The sequence below is a fragment of the Parasteatoda tepidariorum genome, chromosome 6 (genome assembly GCF_982258835.1).
Source record: "Parasteatoda tepidariorum strain Cologne lab strain chromosome 6, Ptep-v5.0, whole genome shotgun sequence".
NCBI classification, from domain to species: Eukaryota; Metazoa; Arthropoda; class Arachnida; order Araneae; family Theridiidae; genus Parasteatoda; species Parasteatoda tepidariorum.
The window spans coordinates 53942300-53969077 of record NC_141760.1 but is presented as its reverse complement, the minus strand read 5'-3'; the positions used below and the strand labels follow the sequence as shown (position 1 = coordinate 53969077).

The following is a 26778-nucleotide window of genomic DNA, read 5'->3' as shown; positions in this document are numbered from 1 at the left end:
TGGCATAAATTTTTTTTTTGTACATTTTGCGACTTTAATTCTGCATTACTGAAATTATCTTTTGAATGTATTACAAATCCTCTTTCTTATTTTAAGATTTATTTAAGTAGTATGTAAAAAAATAAATATTGTCGAAAGATAAAAGGCAAACTTTTCAAAGGAGTAGTGCAAAAATTAAAATAATCTAATCACGAAAAGGATAAACTAACAAATTTATTAATGCTTTAGTAGAATATTCTATTCTTCTAAAAAATTAAATAATCAAACAGCACATTTTACTCTTAATAAAAAAATAATTGACCCGGACGTGATTTGAACACGCAACCTTCTGATCTGGAGTCAGACGCGCTACCGTTGCGCCACCGAGTCATGCTAAATATATATGTTAATAATTTATTGTATGTGTAACATATTTATTCCTGAAGAAGTTTGTTAAATTTAAAGAGACAAGTTACAATGAAAATTTATTGCAAATTTCAAAGATAAAGCCACTTTTTTCTTTCAAATTATCCGGAATTTCTAAAAATATTTTGTTTGTGCAGGCGCCATCTATTGTAATAAAAATGAACGAAGATGCTTTTTATCTTAAATTTTTCAAAAGGAAAAAAAAAAGTTTTAGAAATTAAAAATCTTAGAATATGGTTTTCAGCCTATAAAACAAGAATGAGTAAACGATAAAAAAAAAAAAAGAATTGTGCAATAGCGAAGTATATTTTCTTCCTAATTGATTTTTGTTCTTAAAAAATGAAATTCTATTTCTTTTATCTTTGTATTTAACTCTTTAGATAGATGTTTGAACAACTTTAAAATTTTTTTTCTTCAATTCTTATTAATTACTTTTCTCAAAATGTAACTATTTCCTTTTGAATTATTAGAAGTATTTACTTTATTGAAAACGAAGACTAAATTTTAGAGGAAAAAAAAAATTAAGATAGTGGTAAATTTATGACAAGTTTTTAAAAATTCATACATACTATATTTTAGAAGAACAGAAAAATTAGACCGAATTATAGAGTTACTACAAAATAATGTAAAATATTATAAGTCCGGATAGATAAAAAATTTATTGAAATGCTAATTGACCATATTTTAAAGTAACTAGAAAATAAAACCAAATTGTGAGAAATGTGATAAATTGAAGACGAATATGATGAAAATAAATAAATAAAATATGATATTATATTTTATATTTATTTACTTTATACTTATTTGTTTCTCATGCAAATTAATGTGAAACTTATTCTCTGTAAAAGTTCATGATTTTCAACAATATTCTTAAATAAATTAAAATATCTTAGTGTCCTAAAACTTCATTTTAAAATTTTGTTTGAAAATCATATTTAACTAAGTCAAGTATTTATTGACTAAAAATTTTAAATTTTAAAATTATGAGTATTTTTAAAAGTTTAAATTCGATAATTAAGTTCAATAGAGCATATTTTAATGAATAAAATGAAATCAAATTTGTTCAAAATTATAAATTAGTTATACAATAAATAAGGAAATTCTGGACAGAAAAACGTATTAATTGATTATTCGTGAGTTTAAAAGTTAAATGTATAATCATTGAACAAATGCTTGTTATTAATATTGATTTCTGATCCCAATCTAACAAATATTATTGACTCGGAGGTGATTTACACACGCAACCTTCTGATCTGGTGTCAAATGCCACGAGTCCCATTCACGTGATTGTGCTGAGTTTCGAATTTATCTATCTCATTTTGTTCTTTTGAGCAAATGCTTACAATTTTGATAAAAATCTACTATTTGACAAATTTTTAAATTTTCCAGAACTCTTGGGAACACCGTAGAAAATATAATTTTAAGCAATGTACAATACAGAAAATAATTCGACGAATGCAGAAAAATAATAACGAGTCCAGAGTAAAGCTTAACAGAAAGCATTTCTGTGTCTTTTTTAACAATTGTCTTTTTGAAATGCGTCTTTTTGAACAATTGTCATTCTGAAATATTTTTTTTGAACAATTGTCTTTTTGAAATGTGTCTTTTTCAACAATTGTCTTTTTGAATTGTATCTTTTTGAGCAATTTAAATACATTCGAAAAAAGATCTTCTTTCAAAGTTGAATCATATTTTTTTTCAAAGGATATTTATGAGGAAGTAAAATTTGTCATGATGATATCAAAATTATTATACACATCATTACACAAGCGCTTACAATTCCTTTGGACGTTTTATTAATTTATAATTTTAATTTGATTAAAATATTTGACCTAAATATGCTTTGAATATACAACCTTCCGAGACAGACGCAAATTTAAAGATTCATCCTAAAGATTTCTGCAGACTCTTGTAATTTTTATGGAATTTATTTTTATTACTTCTTATAAAACACTATAGAGCAGGGGTGGCGAACCTTTATGCACCAACGTGCCATTTTTTCAAAAAATTGTTTAATGAGGTCATAGACGTGCCGTCAAATAATTTTGACTTCGTGATTATTTGGAAAATAATAATACTAAATACTATCAACTCAAAACTCTTTTATTTACTAATAAAAAAAAAACATTTTGCAATGTCTCAGTTATACGCGTAATTCAACTTAAAGTAACATCAGTATGACTTCTGTTGTTGCAGATTAGATGACAAATAACTTTTATTGGGTTGTAAGATGTTAGTTTAAGCAGGACTGTTAAATTTTTTTTGCTAGTTATTTATTGTTAGCTTGCTTTTTATGGTTATTAATTGTTTTTTGGAATTAATTGTAAATTTTTTTGTTAATAATTGTTTTTTTTTTGTGAATTTTAATTTAATTGTTAATATGCTTTATAGTGAACTTTGTGATAGGTAGCGTGCCCAGAATATTGTGTCACGTGCCATTGGTTCGCCATCCCTGGTATAGAGAATACCAGAAGTTTCTTCCCCCCCCCCTAAATTCTCTAAATAATTGAACTTTAATCTGTACCTTCATTCACGGCTTATAAATCCAATCTATAACTGTTTCAATCGAGGAAAAACCAATCAGTTGGATCGAGTTAATTGCTTCTTTATTTAAATGAACAAATAAGTATCAAACAAAATTTGTATTCCTATTCTATTGAGATCAAGTGTTTTAGCTTTAAATATATTTTCAATTACCATTTTACTGATAAATAAAACCAACTAGTTCTAATTTTATATTGTTAAGAGTACAAGAGACTTAACACTTTTTGGTTTATCATGCATCTTGCCCTATTGAAAAATTCCCTCCCTTGTTTGAGAACCTATATTATCTACTATAGATCGTTGCTATTAAATTTTTATATTAGGATAAAGTCTCATATAACACAGATGAAGATTTAAAAAAAAAACGTAAACCTACTATTAAAAATGCTAAGTAGATTTTCTGTGATAAACGAAACTCCATATTCCCCAGACTACATCTATGTAGCCTACATTACTCAGCCTATCACCTAAGCCGGCAATAAAATCCTGGAAAGAATTTCACCGATGAATAACAATAAAACAACAAACACTGAGAAAACATTCATGTATGGGGTGCTTTCATTAATGTGGTAGACCTAAAAATGACTATAGGTCTTAACTGATACCAAACATATCCTCTTTTCCTATAATATTCGCCGATGAAAAATACGTGAACATGACGACAGCCTTGTTGATAAAAAAAAAAAAAAAGTTTTAGTCAGTTCATTGAAACTAATATAAGTCAAACAGCACAATTTTTGTTTAAAATGATAATTTTTGCTAGTGAAAAGTGATTAAAGAGACTGACTCACGCACTTACGAACTTACGCACGTCTGATACAAGTCAAAGTATCTACCTCCCGCGCCAAGTGATAACTTTCGCCAGTGATAAGTGCACGAGGAACGTCAAGAAGATGAACTAAAAATGTGTTTACATTTTTACGTTTACGTCTGTCGCAAATTAAACTGTTCCTCTCGTATATAATACGTATTATGTCTGACTGTGTCTCGTATGTACTATGCATGTAAAACATAGTCATTACTTTGGTCAGCGATAAGTGCATAAATGACGTCAAGCAGATGAATTAACAAAAAAAAATTTCTTTACGTTCACGTTTACGTCAAACTTCATCATCTTGAGCCATCGCGGCTCTGGGGATAGAGCGTTCGCCTTCCAATCAGTTGAACCGGATTCGAATCTCAGCGATGGCTGGTCGATCCGTATCCGGCTTGCACCGACCACAGTGCTGACGTGAAATATCCTCACTTGTAGACGGAGCATGGGTTAGAGTCCCTTTATTGTCAGGCTAACCGTGGAAGGTTCTCGTGACCTTCCTCTCCATGTAACGCAAATACGGGGTAGCTCCATCAAAAAGTCCTCCACGGAGGAAAATTTCTCCCAATACTTGATACAGGAGTTCCCTTATCTTCTGGATTGGATTCATAATTACAAGGCTACGAAGTTGAACCTTAGAAGTCGTAAACCCAAAAATTGGGTTGGCTGTTCAACTACGGATATTAAATATAATATAAAATAAAAATGTTATCATTTATGTACTTCTCGCCTGCGAAAAGTACGCCAATTGAATTTTCTAAATTGAACTATCCAATTGAACTATCTAAATGACGCCAATTGAACTATCTAAATTGAACTATCTAAATTGAACTATCTAATTGAACTATCTAAACGACGCCAATTGAACTATCTGAATTGAACTATCTGAATGAAGCCAATTGAACTATCTAAATTGAACTATCCAATTGAACTATCTAAATGACTCCAATTGAACTATCAAAAACATTTTAACGAGTTGTACATCATTTCTATTATAGTTTCACTCGCGGAAAATGTTCATCAAGTGCGATAGTTGACGACAATCAATTTACCTGCGAACCATTACATATCAATGAAAGATGGACATCTTTTGATAATTCCTACAAACAGCCGCGGGTCATGCAATGTCCCACTATGATAAGGTAAAAATGAATAACTGAGCAGGGGTGGGAATCTATTATTCCATTTTTTTCCCACCCATTTTAAAATATTTCTCAAAATCTCTCTTGGAATCAATCGGACGTGACTTAAAAATAAATCGGGGCCGTTAATAACATCGCTGTATCTCATACGGGACCCACCCGCTAGTGATCCATTTTTTCCACACTCCAAGAGAGGGGAGGAAAGAGATAAAGAAAAATTAAATGAAAAAAAAAATCTATCCCTTCTGGCCGTCGCCAAGACACAACCACTGGTCATAGCTACGCATTCACTCCTATCTGTTCCTTGTGCATCCATTGCCAAGCAGCTAAAAAAGGATGCTGTGGGGGCCGTATTCAATTGCCCGTTTTATGAACTCTCGATGATCCCAATTTGTTTCTATGTGGCAATTGGGTATGGTTGAAACGATTTAAATCATTTAATTTCTTTTTTGAAATAAATTCATTGATTTAAAGCAAGTGATAGAAATATCTTTTTGTTACAAATACATTCATTAGCCTTGTGAGTTTTTTTAAAAAGTCTTATTTCATTGATATTAAAAGCTTTATCCTGAGAACTAATGTGAGGGTAATGTACGCAAATTGTTATTTGATATTCAAAATAGACTAAAAAATAAAAGTACTCATTGTGAGTTAAAGTGATACAAAACTTTTAAATTATAGCTTTCCATTTGTTGAAGAAAAAATAACTTGAAATTTGAAAATCTATTTTGAATTTAAAAAAAAAAAAAATCCATTATTTTTTTTAACTTTTCTCAAAGAAACCATGATTTTTGTTAACCTTCATAGTAGCATTAATTGAATATTGATAAATTTGGTTTTTTTTCCTAAAAAATATTAGTCATTATTTTTGTCCGTTTTGAAATTGTAGAGGACATGATTTGGTATTTAATTACTTTCTTTATGAACTGATTGTACCCATTATACCCATATACCCATTTATTGTTATTGTAAAAATAGCATTATTCAATATTAGTTTCTTTTCACGAGAAAAACGTATTTTATTCTATCCATTATATTCTATATTTTAATTCCTTCAATCCAATTGTTACCAATTATAATCATAAAATTGAAACCTTAAACTAGTTCAAAGAATAATTTTTATATTCTATATTTATGAATTTTCATCACATATTTAAAATACCGTACTTAATCTACACTTACGAAATTAATATTTCTTGCCCCAGCTTCATCCTTCAAAAAGAAGTCAAAAATTTTTTTTTAAAAAAAAGAAAAATATAGCTTTGATGCAAAGCTTGTAATATTTTAGTATGCATAAAAATTTTAATTGAACAGTTTTTGAAAGGAATCATCGTATTTTATTTTTCTTAATTAAGTATTTTAATTAAAAAATCAGTACTTCTTTTTTCTTCCTTATATTTCTGCCTAAATAATTAAAACATTATTAAAAGTGAAGAAATGAATTTCACGTTTTCTGCATAAATAAAATTATGCAAGGTCTCAATGGATAAGAATTTTACTTAACCAGGGTATTATCACAAAATGTTACCCTAAAAAGAGTGTTTTTATTATTATTTTTTTAAATCTCCTTTTACTCATAACTCTCTATTAACACAAGCATGGATAATTTCATTCAAATGCAAAGGGTTCATTTTCCATGATCGATATTAGACTCAGGTGTTTCCTTGTCTTCTGATCTGAATTATAAATTTAAAATATATAGACTTGAATAATACTGACTTACAGGGGCAGGCCATTTATTTACTTTAAGAAATAAATTACAAAAAACTTTTGAACAATAATTTTTATACTAATACATTTTTGAATCATTAATTTTGAATAGATATATAATTGGAAATCAAATTTTGTCAAATCGATATTAGACTCAAGTGTTTCCTTGTCTTCTGATCTGAATTCAAAATTTAAAATATATAGACTTGAATAATATTGATTTACATGGGCAAGACATTTATTTACTTAAAAAAGTTAAAGAAATAAAAAAATTCGAGCAATAATTTTTATACTAATGCATTTTTGAATCATTAATTTTGAATAGATATATAATTGGAAATCAAATTTTGTAAGCTTGCATTCATAATATTGACGTTGTTTATTGAGCGAAGAGAATGAAATTTAATATGAATAGTCACTTCTTCAGTTGAACATTTTTACTTTGAATAAAATTATTCTCTGTTTATGAATGCCCTGAAAGAGAAACATCATGCTCGTTTGCAGCATAATTCATTTTTCGCTTTGCATAACCATTTGAAACATAACCCACTGATAATGCGCATTGTACACAAACCTTTATAACATAATTACAGCTTTAAGTAATGAACCATTATAACTTGCAGTGAGATCATTAAAATCATTGAAACGATCGCTAAAATATTCAGTTCCCATTGCGTGTTTCTAAGTCGTCAAATGCTGAATTTCATAAATTTAGTTGCGTGTGAAGATTACTTCGGGTATAAAGAATGCATAATGAAAGTTGCCTTTATAGTAATTTGTAATAAAATATGAGTAAATAGAGATGAGAATTGGCTAAAGATTTCCTTTATCTCATTTACGTAACAGCTGGCACTTATAATTTCATCAAAGCATTAAGCAAGAAGAACAATTTCGAAAAACAATAATCTTTCAATATTTTTGAATACTCGTGTAGTAGTTTCTTTTATCTGTGCTACAAAAATATGATGTAAATATATTATTGCACGTGTATTTAGGTTAAAAAGACATTTCAACGACAAAAAATGTAAAAATTCACTGAGAAGATGAAAACATAAAAAAAAAAAAAAAACCGAACCAACATAGCCAAAACATGACGCACAAAAGTTGGAACTTTTTATGGTATTTTCTTAATGTATTATTAAAATACAAGCATATATTCTCTATCTGTAGGATATTAAGAATATTTAAGGAAGCAGATGATATAAATAAAAGTCCAGTTAATACAACTCGTATTTAAAATTCTCTCACGCTCTTTTAATGGAAAAACGTAGGAGGGTAAAAAAACATAAAAAATTAGTTCTTATTTATTTTTTGGGTGTATGTCAGATTTCTAATTAGGAATAAATAAAAGCAGTGTTAAAGGGTAAGGAAATTGAATCGCCGGATAAACTACTCACATTTCTCATTCGATAATTATTTTTGAAAAAAACTTTTTTTTTTTTTTAATGACAGCAACTGTTTAAAGTACAATTTATGCAGATATAATGCAAGTATTACATAGAAAACAGTTCTAGCTTTTGCATATCACATAAGGTACTCACTTATTTAAAAATTTTAAAAACTTTGTCGAATATAGCGTTTATTGCACCACTCGCTACTACCACACAGAACAAACTACTTAAGGAGGATAAAATGTGGAATGTGTTACTTTTTAAGAAAGTAATGGAGTCTTAACCCTAAATATTTAATTTTTAAAAGCCATTTTGCTTATTTAAACTAATATTAAATTCTTAATGATAGTTTTGAATTCAAAATAAAAGAAAAGGAGGAGGAAGATGAAAATAATAATTCCATCTCCACCTGAGAATTCCTGATTCATGAGTTATGGCTTAAAAACTAAAAATACAGCAATATTTTATATTTATGGCCCCCTAGGGAAGAAAGGGGACTGACTCGAGGGGTGGGGGATAGAAGGGATTAGTGCTATGGTGGGGTGGGGAACGATGCAGGGAATGAACCAGCAAAAAAATATGGCTCTTACCACTTGCAAAAAACAGGGGGTTTCAAGAGACTGAAAGGCGGCATGATAGACGCCGCAATTCGTTGTCATAGCTACCTGCAATAAATAATTGTAATGTCTCCATATTGCAGGTAATTAAAATCATGATTGAAAATAAAATATTGCTACAGAAAACTGTTAAACTTTAGAGAATTAATATTAGAATATTATTATTTTTTTTTTCAGTTTTAAGTTTCTCTTTTATTATTGTGTGAAATTACTGTTAATTAATAACAGTTTATAAAATTGGATAGTAAATTTAATCATTTTCACAGATAAAGCTAATACGCATATAGTGACAAATTTTTATTGTACTACGCAATTTTCTGATGCACCAAAATAAATAGATTTAAAAATATTGAAATATTTAATTTAATTTGCTTAAAAACTACATTTTTCTCTGAAATACTATTTCATTGTTTTCAAATGGTCAATTTCTTCTTTCTCTTCTTTCAATTTCTCTCTTTCTTTATACTCCTCAAGAATATTTCTTCATTAATTCTTTAATATTAATATTTTTATTGAATAATTCATTAGAATTAATAATAAGTTTAATGTATAATTGAAATAGTGTAAATTACGTATTACTATTTGCAATGGTATCTTTAACACATTTTATTGCAATTCATAAGACACAGTTACATCAGTCAATATTGCACGTTAGAAAAGAAATCACACGCTATAAAGGCAAACATAGGTTTACTATTCAAATCGAATGAGTTCATAATGTTTTTTCCTCCCTTTTTTTATAAAGTATAAACCCTTATTTTCAAAAAATTTCAGTGGTACCTTTTTTCTTTATAGGCGAGATTTTTTTTAAAAAAAGTATTGTCTCTTTCGGCTATAATATTTTTGCTGTTAAACTAAGTGGTTTCATTCGATAGGCTTAGTTGGTGAGATAAAATTCTGGTTGTTAAACCGTATTAAGTGTAAGCAGTTAATAAACGGTTTTTCTCACAGTTAACAGTTTGCATACCGTCTTATTTATGGTTATTTGACTGTTTTGTTTGAATATGATAAGGTAATAATTAACTAAACTATCATTTAACCATTTTTTTTCGAGAAATTTCCAACAGAGTAGCCATTAAAAAACCTTAGATTCATTGACCTCAAAACTATATTAAATTGAGATATTAGATGAGTAGTTTATACTTAAAATCTTAATAACTTCTAATCTCTTACTCTTAACGGCGCTGTATTGGTCTCATTGGAATCAGCGTTTAAAAAAAACACAGACAATAGTAACTTACTCGTTTAGATAGCAATGTCAGATCCAGATGTGTATACAGGTATATCTTAAAAATTGTACTTTCTTAAAAATAAAATGCCTGCAGTCAACACAAAACTTCGAACTTACTTAATTTCTAAACTCTGTGCGTATTTGCGAAGCTCTGCGTAGTCTGAAATGTTAGTAAACTGTCAGTTTTTTAAAATAAAAAAATAAAAATCTTTAAAATGTATGATAGAAAAATTAAAGTAAAAAAAATTTAAGTGGATAAAGGAATTATATTCCGGGAATATTACCCGTTTTCCATTCGATGGCTACATACATCTCACATCATACCTAGTGCACCTACATAAGCAAGAAAAAAAATGTTAGTGTAACTGTTTTAATAAAACGAAATGGTGGACTATTCTAATAAAACAAATGGAAAAAAAGTATTAGCAAAAATGGTTGCTACTATTTTACAACAAAAGTGGTGTAGAGGAAGAACGCTAGATGTAACTTTTAGTATAATCAATCATCAAGGACAGCGCTAGGGGTCGTGAAATACCAAGAATGCTCCCTCATACAACTTAGAAGCGCATAGAAGTTGCCATCGTTGCTAGTGGTCAGTAGCACTAAAGTTTATAATAACTATAAGTTATGATATTCAAAGTTATTATGACAGTTATAGCAACTGTTATTACAATACAGTTTTAGAGTTATTACAATAAAGTTATTTTTACAATAAAGTTTGAAGTAAGAAAAATTAGATTGGGATGCATACGCATGTAAATGCTTAAAGTAAAATAACTTGTAAACATGCTTGCCCATGTAGAGAATATTATGACGAATTTGAATTTGGCCTAACAAAACAGAAGTGGTTAAAATTAAGCATAATAAAATTCTTTAATACAACTGACAGATATTTAAAAACTAAATTATAATTTATCTTATTACGCAATTAAAACATACTTAAATTTCATAATGACCAACTTTCATTTCGGTAGAGCAGCTTGCAAGATAACAACCGACAAGTTCTTGTAATTTCGTACTTAAGCGTAGACAATCTATTGACGGTATCCAAAATACGTCAAGTTTGGCATTTTTAGAAACGAAAATAACTCTCGAACGTTGCGAATGCGCGTGAGTTCAGTATGAGCATTCTTCTTTTTTGGTATTTAGATTAAACTACACCCTTTAAAGTATGCATGAACATTCGATTTGGTGTTAACTTAAAGGAAAATGTTCCGTCACCCAACTATTTGGGTTGTTTAACACCAAATTGGAACATAAATTACATCGCAGTTTTTACGGTATAGTTTACCTGTATGTGCATCCATGTGGTTTTCTTTTCAGAACTAATTAATTAAATGCAATATTATTTTTAATGTAAAAATTTTTATATAAAATTAAAATAGCAAAATTGTGTTTTTGGATAGATATCGCTCCAGGGAAGTAGGCTGCACTAATTCTTTTCCGGCGATTCATTTATTCAACAGGTTAAAAAGTCTTTATTATTTAAATAAATAGCATGATTTAATTAAAAAGCAAAAAAAAAAAAAAAACAAATAGGTGAGAATGGGGATAAGACTGGGTAGAGGGATAACACAGGGTACCTCGATTGTGTTGAAATTGGTTCCGTTTTTAGCGGAGAAATTCTGAAATATTGTTTATGAGTAAAAAAGAATGGCCTACTATATTGGCTTGTTGTTTCTGATTAATTCATGGTATCTGCGTAGATAAGTTTGTTTTACTATGTTAACTGTCTAATGTTCTTTTGTTTCTAAACTAGCCTTATTTATTAGTCATTGCAATTATTATAAGTTTGCACGTTTATACATTGGTCATTGCAGTTACTATTAGCTTATTATACGTCTACTAAAGATTCAGACCCTAACAAACAATACGGATGTAGTCCAATAGTAGCACTGTTCTGTTATTTTCGATTCGATAACCTCTGCTATAGAGGCAAGAATGGGTACTACTCTGTCTTACCTCGAGATGATGATATGTGTCTATATGATATGTGGACACATGAAAGCTGTGGTGCAGTGGAAGAAGAAGATATATCTAAGACTGAAAAAGGATTTGCGAATCTAACTAAAGCATTTATTACGGGACACTTCCTAAGAGCACAAAATGCCTTATTTCCATTCTTTGCAGAGTTTTTTAAGACCCTTTATACGAAATAGTAGTTTCTATATAGATGCAAGGAAATTCTCAGCAATTTTCTCTTTAAAAAAATAAACGCTATATTTTTTAAAAGGAAATTTGATCTAAATTTCAGCAGTCCCGAGGTTCTGAACATTTGTCCCTCCCTCTCTCCTCCTCTTTAAGAACCTCCTTGACTACATCATATATAAATTACATGCATGTTACTCTTTGAACTGTCAGATAAAATAAAAATATCTGATACCTTTTCACTGAAATTATAATGTTTCGAAATTTCTCGTAGAGTTACCATGTGTCATGTTTTAGCACACTAGTGGGGTAAGACCGGATGATTTGACGTTTAAAAAATAAAAAAATAAAAAAAACATCGATTAAAAAAGTAGTCCTTCTACGACTTTTCAGGCAGCTGTACTCAATTAAATATTGAAAATCTTGATTAAATCTAACAGTTTCTATATCGATCACTCTTGTAAATTAAAACAATGTTTCGAAACAAATTAAATATCTCTGCTGTGATTTTATCTTTCGATATAAGTATGTCTACAATGTAAATTCTACGTAGACCATTAAATATTCAAAGAGTTACGAAATTATTCAATTTCTGGAAAAACAATGCTTTGTATGAATTATTACTTTTAACTATATTTGCCGTCCCCTTCATGCAATAATTATCGAAACTGGAATTCTATATAATTGTGAGCTGGGCATTAAGGGTGAAAAAAAAATAGAAATCAGTTACATTATTTTAACATTAGTAAGTTTAAATTTCTGTTATTAAATAATTTTATTAAGTTTTGTTGCAATCAAATTTAATTATTACTCTAATTATCCTTGTATTTCCTTTTCTTGGCGAAACTTGTTGGTGAAATATTATAAGAGAAACATCGCTGGAAAAGTAAAATGAAAAAAATACATACGTATGTATATAAACAAAAATAATAATAAATAAAAATAACAATAAATAAATAAATGACAGTTACTTATTTTAATGATTAACTATTCCACTTATACACTCTTTGTAAAGAATTTTTTTTTCATTTCTGGTGAAATCCTTAAAAAAACTATTATCAAGCAAAGCAACCAGTGATCCGAAAGAAAAGAAATGTGTAAATGTTACTATTACAAAGTTTTTAACTGCTTTTTGAGGGTGAAATCTTGTAATAGAAATTTTATCCACTTTCAGATTAACTACACTTAAATTTCAACTGCAGCTCGGTGACTGTAGACAATTTTCAATGAATCTTTAGTGAGTCATACGTTTCTATAACCCGAATTATATTCGTCTTCGACTCCAAAATTAATGCATGAATTCTGTAAAGTGCACAGCAGGAAAAAAATAGAACTATTATTTGGAAATTCATTTTTTTATCGTGTACTTATTTCAATTATACATTTTCAATCGAATTCTATTAACAAATGAAGTATTCAATCATCCAAGAGACAAAAAAAATTGAAACTTCCTAATTCAAAAAATTCTTACTAATATTTGAATTTGGGGGGATGGATACTGCAACAGTGTTTTTGACCATATTATCAACAGCACAGATAAATTTCATCTGAAGCTTAATGACTGTAGGCAATTTTTATTAAATCTCTAGCACGCTATAAGTAATTATATCCCTCATTATCGTTGTCTTTAAATCTATTTTCAAAAACTATTGTGTGAGTGCCATACGAGGAGCATTGCAGGAAAAACAGAAAACCTTTAAAAAAATTAACTTTTATACTAAAAGTTAATTATCCACATAAAATCACCAATGATTAAAAAAAAATTATTGAAGTTGTGTTTTCAAAATATTTTTATTAGAAACTTATTCCTGCAACGGAAATTTTGACAACTTTCAGAACTACAACACATAAATTTCTACTCGAGCTCCATGACCATTGTCAATTTTAATTGAATCTTTAGTAAACCATATGTTATTATTTCTCAAATTGTCTTCACCTTAATTAACTTCATTATCTTGAAGAAGTCTTGAAAAATTGTTTTGATAACAAATAGAGTCCACGATGATTTATAAAAATTAAAAAATAAAATATGCGTAAAAGTAACTATAACGGCCTTTGTATTTAACTTACTTTAGGTCTTGCAATGGAGGGATTCTTGCAACTGAAATAATTGCAACTTTCAGAACTACAACATTTGAAATTTCTGCTGGAGCTCTGTGAGTGTAATCAATTTTAACTGAATATTTAAGTAATCCAGTAAGTCATAAGTTATTATTACCCAAATTATCTTCGCCTTGAATTCTCTAAGAGAAACTTACTGCAAGAGCATCGTTAAAAAAAGCAAAGTAAAAAAAAAACTTTAAAAATTAAGTTTAACTTTCAAAGTTAATTTTAATATCATAACGTAACGAGTGCAATTGTTCGTTCTCTTAAACATTTTGTTATAACTTTTTTCTCAGAAATTTTTTGAAAATTCTACTAACAAATAGAGTCTACAATGATCCAATAAGATGAGTGAAAGTTACTATTATATAATTTGTATTAACTTACTTTAGGTCTTTAAGGGAGGCTTCTTCTAAGGGGGCAACGGAAATGTTGACAACTTTCAAAACTATAGCTTATAAATTTCTACTGGAGCTCCGAGTGTGTAGTCAATTTTAAATGAATCTGTATTAAGCCATGAGTTATTATCAACCAAGTTATCTTTATCTTGATTTCTCTGGAAGAAACTTATTGCAAGAACACCATAAGAAGTTCATCGCTGGAAAAATAAAAGAAAAAAAAAACTTTCAAAAAATTAACTTTAACTCTCAAAGTTATTTTTTTTTAAATATAACATAACGATTGCGATAATCATTTCACTTATACATGTTCTTAATTATTTTTTTGTGAGATTTTTAAGATGTTTTATTAACAAACAGAGTTTTTAATGATCCAAAAGAAAAAAAAATGTGTAAAAGTTACCATTATGATATTTTTATTAATTAGCTTTTGATCCTGCAAGAGTAGAATCTTGCATTGAATGTTGACAACCTTTAGAACTACAGTACATAAATTTCTATAGGAGTTCCATGAGTGTTATCAATTTGAATTGAATCTTTAGTAAACCATAAATTATTATTACCCAAATTATCTTCGCCGTGATTTCCCTCATTGCAAGGGCCCCATAAAAAGAGTATCATTTTAAAAAAAAAATTAACTAGTTTGTATGCCTGTAAAGTGAAGACTACTTTCAGATTAGCCACAAACATAAATTTCTATTAGAGTTCCGTAAATTTAAACAATACATTTTCTAAAATCTTTATTAAGCCATCAACCTAGTTACCCAAATTGTGTTAGTCTTTATTTCTTGAAAGTTATGTTAGTCTTTATTTCTAATTTTCATTTCAAAAATTATTGAGTGAGTATTATTCGAAGAACACGGCAGGAAACGATAACATTTTATTTTAAAATAAATTTTTTTTAAAAAATATCGCAAACAAATACCGAAACAGCAATGCAAGAAACTAAAAATTACATAAGTATTGTTGTTGCGCATTCTCTTTAAACCCTTTTTGTGGCTGTGAATGTGGAATCTTACAATCGAAGTTTTGACCACTTTATGATTAGCTGGAACAGACATATTTCCTTGGGAATTCCAAGACTGGTGACATTTTTTATTAAATTAAATTATCTCCGTTTTGAATTCTCTAGACGAAAAATATTGAATATAATATTGATAATAAGAGTGGTATTAAAAGAACATCGTGATATAAGAAAAAAAAAACAAAAAAAAAGCTTAAAAAATATTCATGGTTAATTTTTTTAACGTGTAATTATTTCAGTTTTACACTTTTTTAAATAATTTCTTTTTATTTGTAAATAAATCCTTAAACTCTTTCTTATTATTATGTAATTATTCCACTTATAACTTTTTTAATAACTTGTTTTATTTATAATGAAATTATTAAAAATTTTAATAACAAATAAAGTAAACAATGCTGAAAAGACAAAAGTTGTGAAAATGTTACTATTGTATATTTTCTTATTATCGAGTTATTTAAATTTAAGAGGCACGGTGCTCCTTTTAAATTTAGAATTAAAATGTTTCATTTTTGTCCCGGAAATCAGAGGTTCTATTTTTAGAGTGTATACAGCAAAAATTTTTACTTTATGTTTACATAAAACCCATCAACACAATTTTGTTTTATTTGGGTGTTGAGCAACAAATAAATGGGCAGCTATACCTCATTTGTTGAGATAGCAGAGTTAGATGCATCTACAGCAATGCCAGAAACTGGTTAATAATTAGCAGAATCAATGCCATTTTATCGGTTAATAATGTCATGGGGAAAGGCACTTACGCGTCGTTGAAAAAGAAACATTTTGTAAAAAAAAAAAAATAAAAAAAAACAAAACAAAAAAAAAAAAAATATATATATATATATATATATATATATATATATATAAAATAAAATAAATAAATAAATAAGTAAATAAATGAAAAAACACTAAAGACTTGCCCAATTTACAAAAGGAAAGGAAAATTGAAAAAAAAATTCTGCTATCTGCCTAAATTTTACGAGTATTACCCTGCTCTGAAATGTCTAAAATGTAAGTAAATTATAAGTTTTTTTCAATCATTAAAAAGTGTGATAGGAAAAAAAGAAGTATTTTATTGCCTCTTCTTGACACAGAAAAAAAAGCTTAATTACTTAATTTTTATTTTGAAAGTTAGATTGTTTGATATGTAATTATTCCACTTAATAATTTTTTTTTAAAAATTTATAGTGAGTGAACAAATAAAGTAACTAATGATTCAAACGAGAAAAGTTGTGCAAATGTTAGTATAAAGTTTTTACAGACTAACTATTGAGCTTCAGGAAAAGAAAAAGCTTTAAAATAAAAAAAATTTTACTTTAAAATTTTATTTATTTTTAACGTTTTTTAGAATTTAAATTACTTTTTTTCGAAAAATCTAAAATTTTTACAACATATTACTTGACTTGAATCAAAATTTTGGGACACAATTGTTATTTCTCCCACATTGTTTCATCAAGGTTTTGAAAAATTCTTTTCATAGTTTACTCATAATACCTAAAGGTATTTCAACTAAGTTTTCCTTTTTATTTTAACGTTGAGGCTTTCAGTTTGGAACTTCAGAAGTCAAAATTTTTATCAAATACCAATCTGTTTCGTTAAAAGAAAAGACATTGGTTTCTAAAGTTTTGATACTAGTGAATCATTGCATTTTTAAAGTTGTAAATTCTAAACTTTTCTAAACTTAAATATGATAATGCCACGGAACTTTAATTTAAAATAGTTTTCATTTGAAACTTAATAAATTTGATAATAAATAATAAATTTGACTTTACTAAATTTTCTTTTCATATCAATTTATAATCAGAACTTTTAGTATCGTCTCACTAAAAGTTCAGTTCTTATTTATCAGTTCTTATTTCAGTTTTAAATAGATGTATGTTTATACATCTATTTAAAACTGAAATAAGTAAAAAAGCAATATAAAATATATACATATACCATTATTTTCATACTAACAATATTTCACACACATTTGTTTGATAATTTCTAGACTTATTATAGTAAATTATGCACAATGTTAGAAAGGGTAACTCTACACTAAATATGACAATATTTTGTTGCTAGAACATAAAATATCTGATTGAAATACTTTATTTGATATCTGTTGGAATCAATATTTGGAATAGGGTACCAATAAAAAAAAACTCGTTTTGTAGTTTTCTTTTTTTTTTTTTTTTTTTTTTAATGAAAATACAAATTTCCTTCCGGCAAATGATAAAAAAAAGTTATTTTCTCCGGAAAATTTATAATTTTTGCTTCTTCCCCCCAGACTATTAAGCAGTAGAGGGCTTACAAAAAATTACAAATCAAGCAGGGAAATTTAACAAAGTTCGATAAAAAGTTTTTCTTCTTCTTTTGAATGTCTAAATTTATTAATTTTTCAATAATTTAGAAATGCTTCAAATTTTTAAAATTTTACAGAAAGTATCATTAATTTTTTCAAAGTTTTAAATGTCCACTTAAATTTAAATGAGTGTTTTTGAATATACGATGGGTGTCCATCATTTAAATAAATAAATAAATGAAAAACTTACATCGAGCCACAGTTTTAGCTGAGGATAAACTCTATGGATGTTTAATTAAGACTTGCCAAAGAACATCGAAGGGAAGTCAGAGGAATACGATAAACGCCTGTGTTGATTTAAAATTTTTCTTAATTTATTCCAACAAGCTTCGTATATATATGAAAGCAACTTTACTTAGCAAATATTTTTCTCTAGTGACCGTATAAACATTTTTTTTATTTTGAAAATCAATTACAAAAGCTTCAAAGTTTCTCAGAAAGATTTATCCAATTATTACTACAAATAATTGAATAATCAATTAAGTTGGAAAAATATGTCAAATGTAATAAAAAAAAAATTGCAAGAAAATAAATAGAACATAATTTGTCTTTATTGTAAATTATAGAAGCGACAAGTACTAGTTATAGCATAGAATCATCATCTCTATACAATTGTTTACATTATTTTGTCCAGTGTGTCCCACTGTTAAAAGTTTAAATTCTCCATGAATGGATTTACAACTCATTTTGTATGCAAACTTTTCAGCATAAGCAGTTCTTATCTCCAAGCTCTGCCGGCCAATAAGGGAAAGGATAGGGTCATTTTTCCCCAGTTTAATTTTATTATGTTCCTTTTCGTGACCACCCTCAGGATTCTTTTCCCCTATTCTCCACTGCCATTTGTTCGAATGGGTGGGGGAGTTTTGAGAATTTATGTATTTTATCTCACTGAGTGGGGGTGGAAAATTCTAAAACTCGTTTATATTCCTCCCCTCTGGTTGTCTTTAAAAAGGATGAACTCCATCTGTATTGGGATAAAGCTGGATCAGTTCGTTATTGATGTCTTTATTAAGATTGTTAAGTTGGAAAAATTGATTTTTATTCCTATGTTCGCTTGATGTTGCTCAAGCAACATTTTAATAATTTTCACTTTTATGTGTAGAATTTATGCCTGATTAAGATGAGATTTTTGCAAGTAAGAAAATACGTACATTCAATATTATTTTCTTTCTTTCTGAATAGTTATTAGATGATGATGATACAAGGCTCGATTCCTTATAGTTATTTTTTACGGCCTATGATAATGTCTTAATCAGTCATTGTTGAGCACAAACCAGTTATATATGTCAAAATCTCTTTTTCGATCGCAACGTTCTCAAAAATATTTAGTGCATAAACATATAAACCTTTATTTATTGCTTAGATGACAGGGAATTCCATAGATAAATTAACATCAAAGGCAATAATTATAGAATAACTTACTTAGAAAATTTAAATAAAATTAACAAACTTTCTGATAGCTGTTATAATATGATTTAGAATTTCTCTGATTCTCGTGATTGTTTTCGTTTAGCTCCATCTTTAGTCATTACAAATCACGAGCCATACAAAAACTCAGTTTCCACGTTTGTAACACAGATGTGTTATTAGCCGTTATTTTATTTACTTTAAGATTTATTTATTTATTTTATATCAAAGTTTGATCATCAGTCAGTTTATATAGAGTGCAGGGTTCTTCAATGCTAAAACTCTTTAATCTTACACTTAGCTTCAAATAGCCAACTTTTTTCATGAAAACCACTTGCATTTGCTTAATACGGAGAGGAAAGCCACCTAGTCCTTCATTGGTTTACCCAACAGTGTCCTATACCGTGATCTATCTGCAACAGGATCACTATACGAATGCCGGGATTGGAGCCTTAACTTGTGTCATATTTGTTCATAATGGTTCTATGATGAAAACTTGGCGAATTCTGTCAGGGCTAAAAATTAGATCAGGATTATATTGTCTCGACGTTGCCTCGCTCGTTGGTCAAACTTGTTTATCTTTTGTTAATTAAACAATTGATTAAGATCCTGTGGTCTCATCTCGCAATCGAATTACAATGGTCATTTGAACTTTTAACTTTCTAGAAATTTGTCACAAGATTATGTTTGATGGATTCTTTAATTAAAAACAATACCCGTGACAATATAAACTTTAATACCATACATTTGTAAAATTCATAAATTCACTGCGTGTTAATTAAGCCAGGTAATATTAAAAAATGTACAAAAGTTCTTTTGAACTAACCTTGTAAACTTACAAATCTTTCTTTGAGTTGCCGTATTATACATTTTTTATTGAAATGAAGGAGATGCTTAACGTATATTGTTATTTACAAATTTGTTTATGTAAGGAAGGAAAATCAACTTTTCGATTAAAAATGCTTTCTTGCAATATCTTCCTGAATTCATTTAATTCTAAATGGAAGGTCTTTGCCCCCTTCTTCTCCTTTTAAGATTTTCACCTGCACGGGGCTTCTCCCTCTTTTTCCCCTTCCTTCTTCCCGTCTAGAAACTCTTCTATTGCTGCACACACTTTCACTGCCACGGTCAAGGATTGTGAAGGAAGATGGCCGACCTTGAAACAGGTTATTGACAGCATTTCTTTTCCTTTTTCCTTCCTCTTCTTCGATCGAGGAAGAAGATGGAAAAAAATCATCTCCTTTTTCATCCCCCTTCTCCTTACCTTTGCCTCCAACGTTACACTACTTTTTTTCCTTTTTATTCTTTAGCCATCTTTCATTTCTCCATCTTCCAATTTGTTGCAATTGGCAATGTAACTGTGCTACTGGGATGGGCAATGATTGTAGAAGGTTTTTTTTTTTTTTTTTTTTTTTTTTTTTTTTTTTTTTGTATATCTGGATGAAAAAAAATTAATCGAATGTTTCAAGCTGCCGTTTCCTAGTGTTAGAGTTTTTATTTACATTTTATGTAAGATATATGGTACGATTAGCCTCCATATTTTGCAAAGTGTACTGAATTTTTCTCTATTCAAAAATGTATAGAGCAAAAATTGTCTTTGTAATTTTTTTTTAGACAGAAACTAAGTTGACAATATAACTACAAAACACTATAGAAAATATTGTTTAAAAAAAAGTATGTTTTTTTTCCTCAGTTTTCTTTCCTTAAAATAAAATTTAGCTTATGAATAAAGTAAACACTAAAACAATCTAAATTTTTGCAAAAGTAAATTTTGCTCTATACAATAATTTATAGTTCACAAATTGTCTTTGTAATTTTTTTAGTCGAAAACAAAGTTGAAAATCTGATTATGAAACAATGTGGGAAATATAACTAAAAAGTTATGTTCTTTCCTTCTTTTTCTCTTTCTTTAAGATAAATGTAACTTAAAATTTGTTTTGGATACGATAGTACTTTATAGTAAAGTAAAGCACTTCAACGGATACGATAATACTTTATAGTAAAATAAAGCACTTCAACAGATACTATAGTAAAGTAAAGCACTTCAACGTTGTGGGCCTAGGAAGTCATGGAGGTTAAAGCACCACATTTTGACTACAAATGGAATGTGATCGGTATTACACACCAGCCAGCTATACTTTCCAGACAGGCCATCGGTCTGAAGTTAAGTAGAATACAAGCCACGCCGGTAATAGGTTTCCAGTTCTTCGTAATGATAATTGCCATTGCGGACACTTTAGATCAGTGTTCTCCAAAAAGTGTTCCGCGGAATCTTAGGACTCCATGGGTTCCGGGACCACAAGGATTCCGTTAACTAGAACCTTTTTCTTAAAAAAGAAAAAAAGAAAAAGAAGAAAAAAAACTGTTTTGATTTTTGAAACCTGTAATAAGTTTGTATTCAACCAATAATCGATTATTTAGCAATTAGGTTATCAATATGAAATTATTCAACTAAAATGCCATTGAAAAAGAAATATCAAATTTTAAACTATATATTCATGTTTTTTTTTTCTTCCAATAATAAGAGAACTATATTGAATAAATTACTGAAAGGATATGCATTCACAAAAGATTGAATCATTATTTCTCATCGCACTTTAGAACTCAAAATAAATTAACTAAATTCAAAAATAACAAATTATTTTTCTGTGATAACTATTCTCACATTTATTAACGGTTCTTTTTCAGAAACCTTAATTCAAAACCTTATTTTACTCAATTCGATTTATGCATGCACCAAAAAACTAATAGACTAAAGGTCGCTGAAGCATTGTGATTCCAACAGCATAACATGAAACCTAATTTTAAGACTGTTATTGATTAAACAATGAAAAAATTTCATTTTTTAGATTAAATGTTTCTCAATAAATTTAATTTTTTGTAGCATATTCATACCTGCAAATAAAATTTTTTTTTTAACAACCAGTGTTCCACCGAAGGAATTTTAATTTTCTAGGGTTCCGCAGTTGAATAAAAAAACGGTGCTTTAGAGTAATAGGTTGTAAATAAGACAAAATTTAAATGATAATGTTATTAGTATTTAGTAACACTGTGAAGTTTATAACAAGGTTATTTTAACAAAAGTAAGATAATTACAGTCTTCAGGCATATATTTGCTGCAAATTTGTATGTGTGTTTATTATAATATATAATAATAATACTTGATATATGAACAGTTTTTCCATTTTATTGTGATATAATATGATAATACATAATGCTATATAATTATTATAAAAATGTGAATATATATTAATTGGAATTATGTTCATTTTGAATTTGATTTTTATTTAAGCTTCGTTCCCATCGGGTTTAATTTTTGTTCAATTCAAGTTTGGCATTACCTTGTCAATTCAATTGTTATTATTAATTTTGTTAAATTGTAATATCCGATTCAAAATGTGCGCTTTGGTATTTAGACTAAAATTAAAAAGGATCGTCTCTTAATCGTGGGAATCTTCTTTTTTTTCACAAACTAACAACAGTGCACTCAGATACATTTCATTTTTCACATTAGAAAAAAATATGGAATGAAAATTTCATAAAATTATCTTTATTATTCTGGAATTACCTACCACACTTGATGCATACTAACAATGCTCTTTACTTAAACAATATTTAAAGAATAATGTCAAGCTTTAAGTCAAGTTACAGGCTGGAATTTATTATTATGGAATCAATTATAAATGGCATTGTAAGCACAAGAAAACTTATAATCACAAGTGTAAGAAAACACATAATTATTGTTTGCAAATAAAAAGAAGCATTTAATTTTATTTCAATTATTGAGTATAATATTAATATTGTTCTAAGTTCTAAGTTGATTGAAATATAATGTTAATATTGTATTAAGCTTTAAATTGATTCAAAAGATGTTTTAAAAGATATTACAAGTTGAAATATTAATTATTTTGGAAATTATTGCTTACACATTTGATCAGAACTTACTCGAAGTTGGCGTTGGTTTTTAAAAACGTAATATTTAATCTTTTTACTGAAAGGATTTCTTTAAGTTGCTTTCAGTTTATTTTTTTATGATACATAGTCCTGGTTCGTTCTATTGACACAATTGTAATCGTCTGCGTCTTAGTTTCAAAAAATTAACGAGCAACAAAATTAAATGAATAAATTCAAGTTAGTCGATATATAAGATAATAAATAAAATTTTTTAAATTTTTTATTTACTTATTCAAATATTATTTATTTTAGAAGTACTAATTGCGTATTTCAAGAACACGAATAAAATATATCAATATTTTATACAACGATATTTCATTAATGCGATTTAATTATCGTTTGCTTTTAGTTTTTTTTTTTTTTTGGCATTATCATTTTTATTCATTCTATTGGCGTTATTCTTTGCCTGTATTTCAGTTTAAAATATTTACGTGAATGAAATTTAAAGCATTTTAAATCTAAGAATAGATTTTAGATTGAGCTAATGTATAAAAAGTAAGTTAAATATAAATACTTTTAGGAAATTCAATGGAGAAAGCATTAAATTGTAATTAAAAGAATGCTGAACAGATAGATCATTGAGCGTGAGTATCATTTAAACTCAATGTAAAATGTGAATAAACTATTATGTTAAAATCTGCTATGAACTAAAAATAATTGAGAAGTCTAAGTAATACATATTCTTAATATTATTGTCATTTATCTTTTTACTATTTACAAAATGACTTCACAAATCAATTTAGAACCCAAAACAATGCGAATTCATTTGTAAATGAAAGTAAAAAAGAAAAAATTCAAAATCTGAAATTGGTTTGTATTCGACTCGCCATTTACTAGTGAACTTATCCAAAGAAAATTACGCGTTTTCTCCCTTTCTTTTCTTTCTGTTTTTCCAATTTAAAGATTTATGTTATGCCAGGATATATTTTGCCTTTCGACATACTAGTAAATATTTTTTTGTGAAAAATATAGTTTTGGATTTGAAATTTAAGAGCAAAGTCAAACCCTTTAAAAGAAATGCGTGAGTAAAGTTTTCCTGTATTTTTATTCTCGAGGAAACGTGCTTACAAATACATAACGATAGTTTCAATAATTTTGTTTTCCAAATTTGTTGTTTTAACGTCTGCACAAAACAATTCACATCTTTCCCAACATGTTCTTGTATCATCTTAAATAAATGATTTACCCTACTTTATTTCCTTAAATCATCTTATCACTTACATTTATTGGAAAACTATCATGATGTTATAATGTTATAGCTTTCATCGAAATAACTGTGATAATGTAACTATAGGAGGATGGTGAGAGAAAAAAAAAAAGAAAAGAAAAAGTCGATTGTGTCGTTAGATCATTACTCAATAACAAATTAGCGCAATGGTTACTGCTCACGTGGAATAACATAAAAGCCTTATTGGTCGAAATTATTGTTATAAAAGAACCGATATCGACAAAAACAAAAGGAAAGAAAATATCCCATTTTTGGGTCATTGGCCAACACTTAGAGCTTTCTGGTGTTGTTTTCCTACTACCCTGGATTCATTTGTTTGATTTCTTAAACAAATAAAGCTAAAACGTTTCTTATCATCCATGGTAACAAACTTTCTGTTAATTTGGGTTGGATAATTAAACATGGATTTTGACTAACTAGTGGGAATAATGTTTAATATTTCTACAGTTTAAGACATGGTTTTATCACAGTTAATTCACATATTTTTTTATATGTGGCATTTCGCTTCAAAACCAGTTCAGTTTGCTATTTTTAATGTAATTGTTTGCAAGCCTTTAACCTCCATTTTTTTAAAATTTCTATTCTTAATTCCTAAACTGGCTTGAATAGCCGAGTTTTATGGTGGCAAAAAGTTTCTAATTCACTTAAAAAGTTTCACTGAATATGAAGAAGAAAAAAATGCAATAAACATTGAGGGAAACAAACTTTCGAACTCTCCTTGCCAAACTCTTAGTACCGTAATTTTCCGATTGTTGCTACCCCTCCCCCTCTCTCTATGTTGAGAATCCGAAATCGTTGAAAAAATTCCACATTTATTCTGAGAAAGTACGTTTTTGTGACTATTTCGTAATTTAAAATATTAAATTAATTTGCATATTAACGATTAGAATTTTTTTGCGCAATCAACATTATAAATTTTAAATAGAACTTTAAAAATTTACATTCCTGCGAGGCTCAAAACCCACTTAACACTGGCCATAAGACAATAGTATAATCCATAAATCCATAGCGAATGAGCTCTCAAATCGTGAAAATCCCAGCTCGTTAGATATTAATATACCTAGACGCATACCTGTTAACCTGTTCTATGTAAGTCATATTTCTTTCAAGAGCACTTTTCCCTCTCGGGCATTACTATTTATCAGGGATGTGAACTTTAGAAGGTAAATCTACTTTTTATCTGGAGTGTGAAAGAGGGAAAAATAAGGGTTACTCAAAAAGTGAGATAAAAGCAGAATACTTTACCTTTTTCTATAAGATACGGTTTCCATTCCAAAGTAAAATGAAGATACACTTGGATACCTTTACAAATTATTTGATCTGATAAAAAATTTATAATTAAAGAAGAAAGAAACTTTTTGCTTAAATTGAATCCAACTATTAATTTTTGAATAAATTTTGTTCAATAAAATAGATTCATTAACTTTTTATAATTTAAACCATAAATTTTATGAGTCAGTTACATAATAAAAACAGAGAAGAAATATTAAATATGAGATTTTTTAAGAAATATTAAATATTAGTTTCAAATTTTACTCAAAAATATTTTAATGTAGACACAAAACATACCTTGACGCGCCTTATCTTTTTCTAAAATGGAGGGAGAAAATTGGAAATCGATTCCAAAAATCATTTAAAAAAAATAGTTTTTTCCGAAAAATTGGGTTGTTTTTTATTATTTTAAATGAGGTGCAAATTTTTCTACAGAATATAAACATAAATTTAATGCATATTTTACTTTATTTCTTTAAATGATTAAATAATTCTATAATTTAATTAAATATTCTGTAATACAAAATGAATGCAGAGTTTTTCATTAATTTAACATGATCACAAAAGATTCTGTCAATGAATGTGCAAAAAACTCACGCAATTTAATGCTCTAATATTAGAAGACAACACTCATAAGTTTTAAATTTTCAATAAAATGTAATTCGTTACATTTGAAAGCAGCATTTTGAATCTCTGCACAATTCTGTTCCGCATTTTACAAATAAAAAATAATTGAACAATGTATTATTTTTATATAATAATTTTTTTTTTTTATAATCGAAGTGATTTTAAATTATTTTCAAACATCGGTATTTTTCTGCTTGATGTTAAAAAATTTAAATGACAATTATGTTTTTTATCAAACAATATGCTCATGTATAGGTACACGAAAATTTTGCAATCCACAGTATTAGAAATTAATTTCATTTCTACATTAAACGTAATTTATAAATATGAAATATGTTCTTATGCATACAATAAAAGAATATTTCATTGAATCAGGGAATTTTCCTATAGCCTAGTTCTATTTTTCCTTTGTATTTTAATAC

At 27.9% G+C, this 26778-nt stretch overlaps 1 protein-coding gene and 1 non-coding gene across 2 annotated transcripts in view; one reads left to right on the top strand and one right to left on the bottom strand.

The window, feature by feature from the left end:
- Nucleotides 1-26778, top strand: part of LOC107453167 (uncharacterized) — a 175894-nt gene that overhangs the window by 29223 nt on the left and 119893 nt on the right. The gene's annotated exons all lie outside the window — the stretch shown is intronic.
- Nucleotides 298-369, bottom strand: TRNAW-CCA (transfer RNA tryptophan (anticodon CCA)). Its single transcript has one exon. It is a non-coding gene; the product is annotated as a tRNA-Trp (tRNA).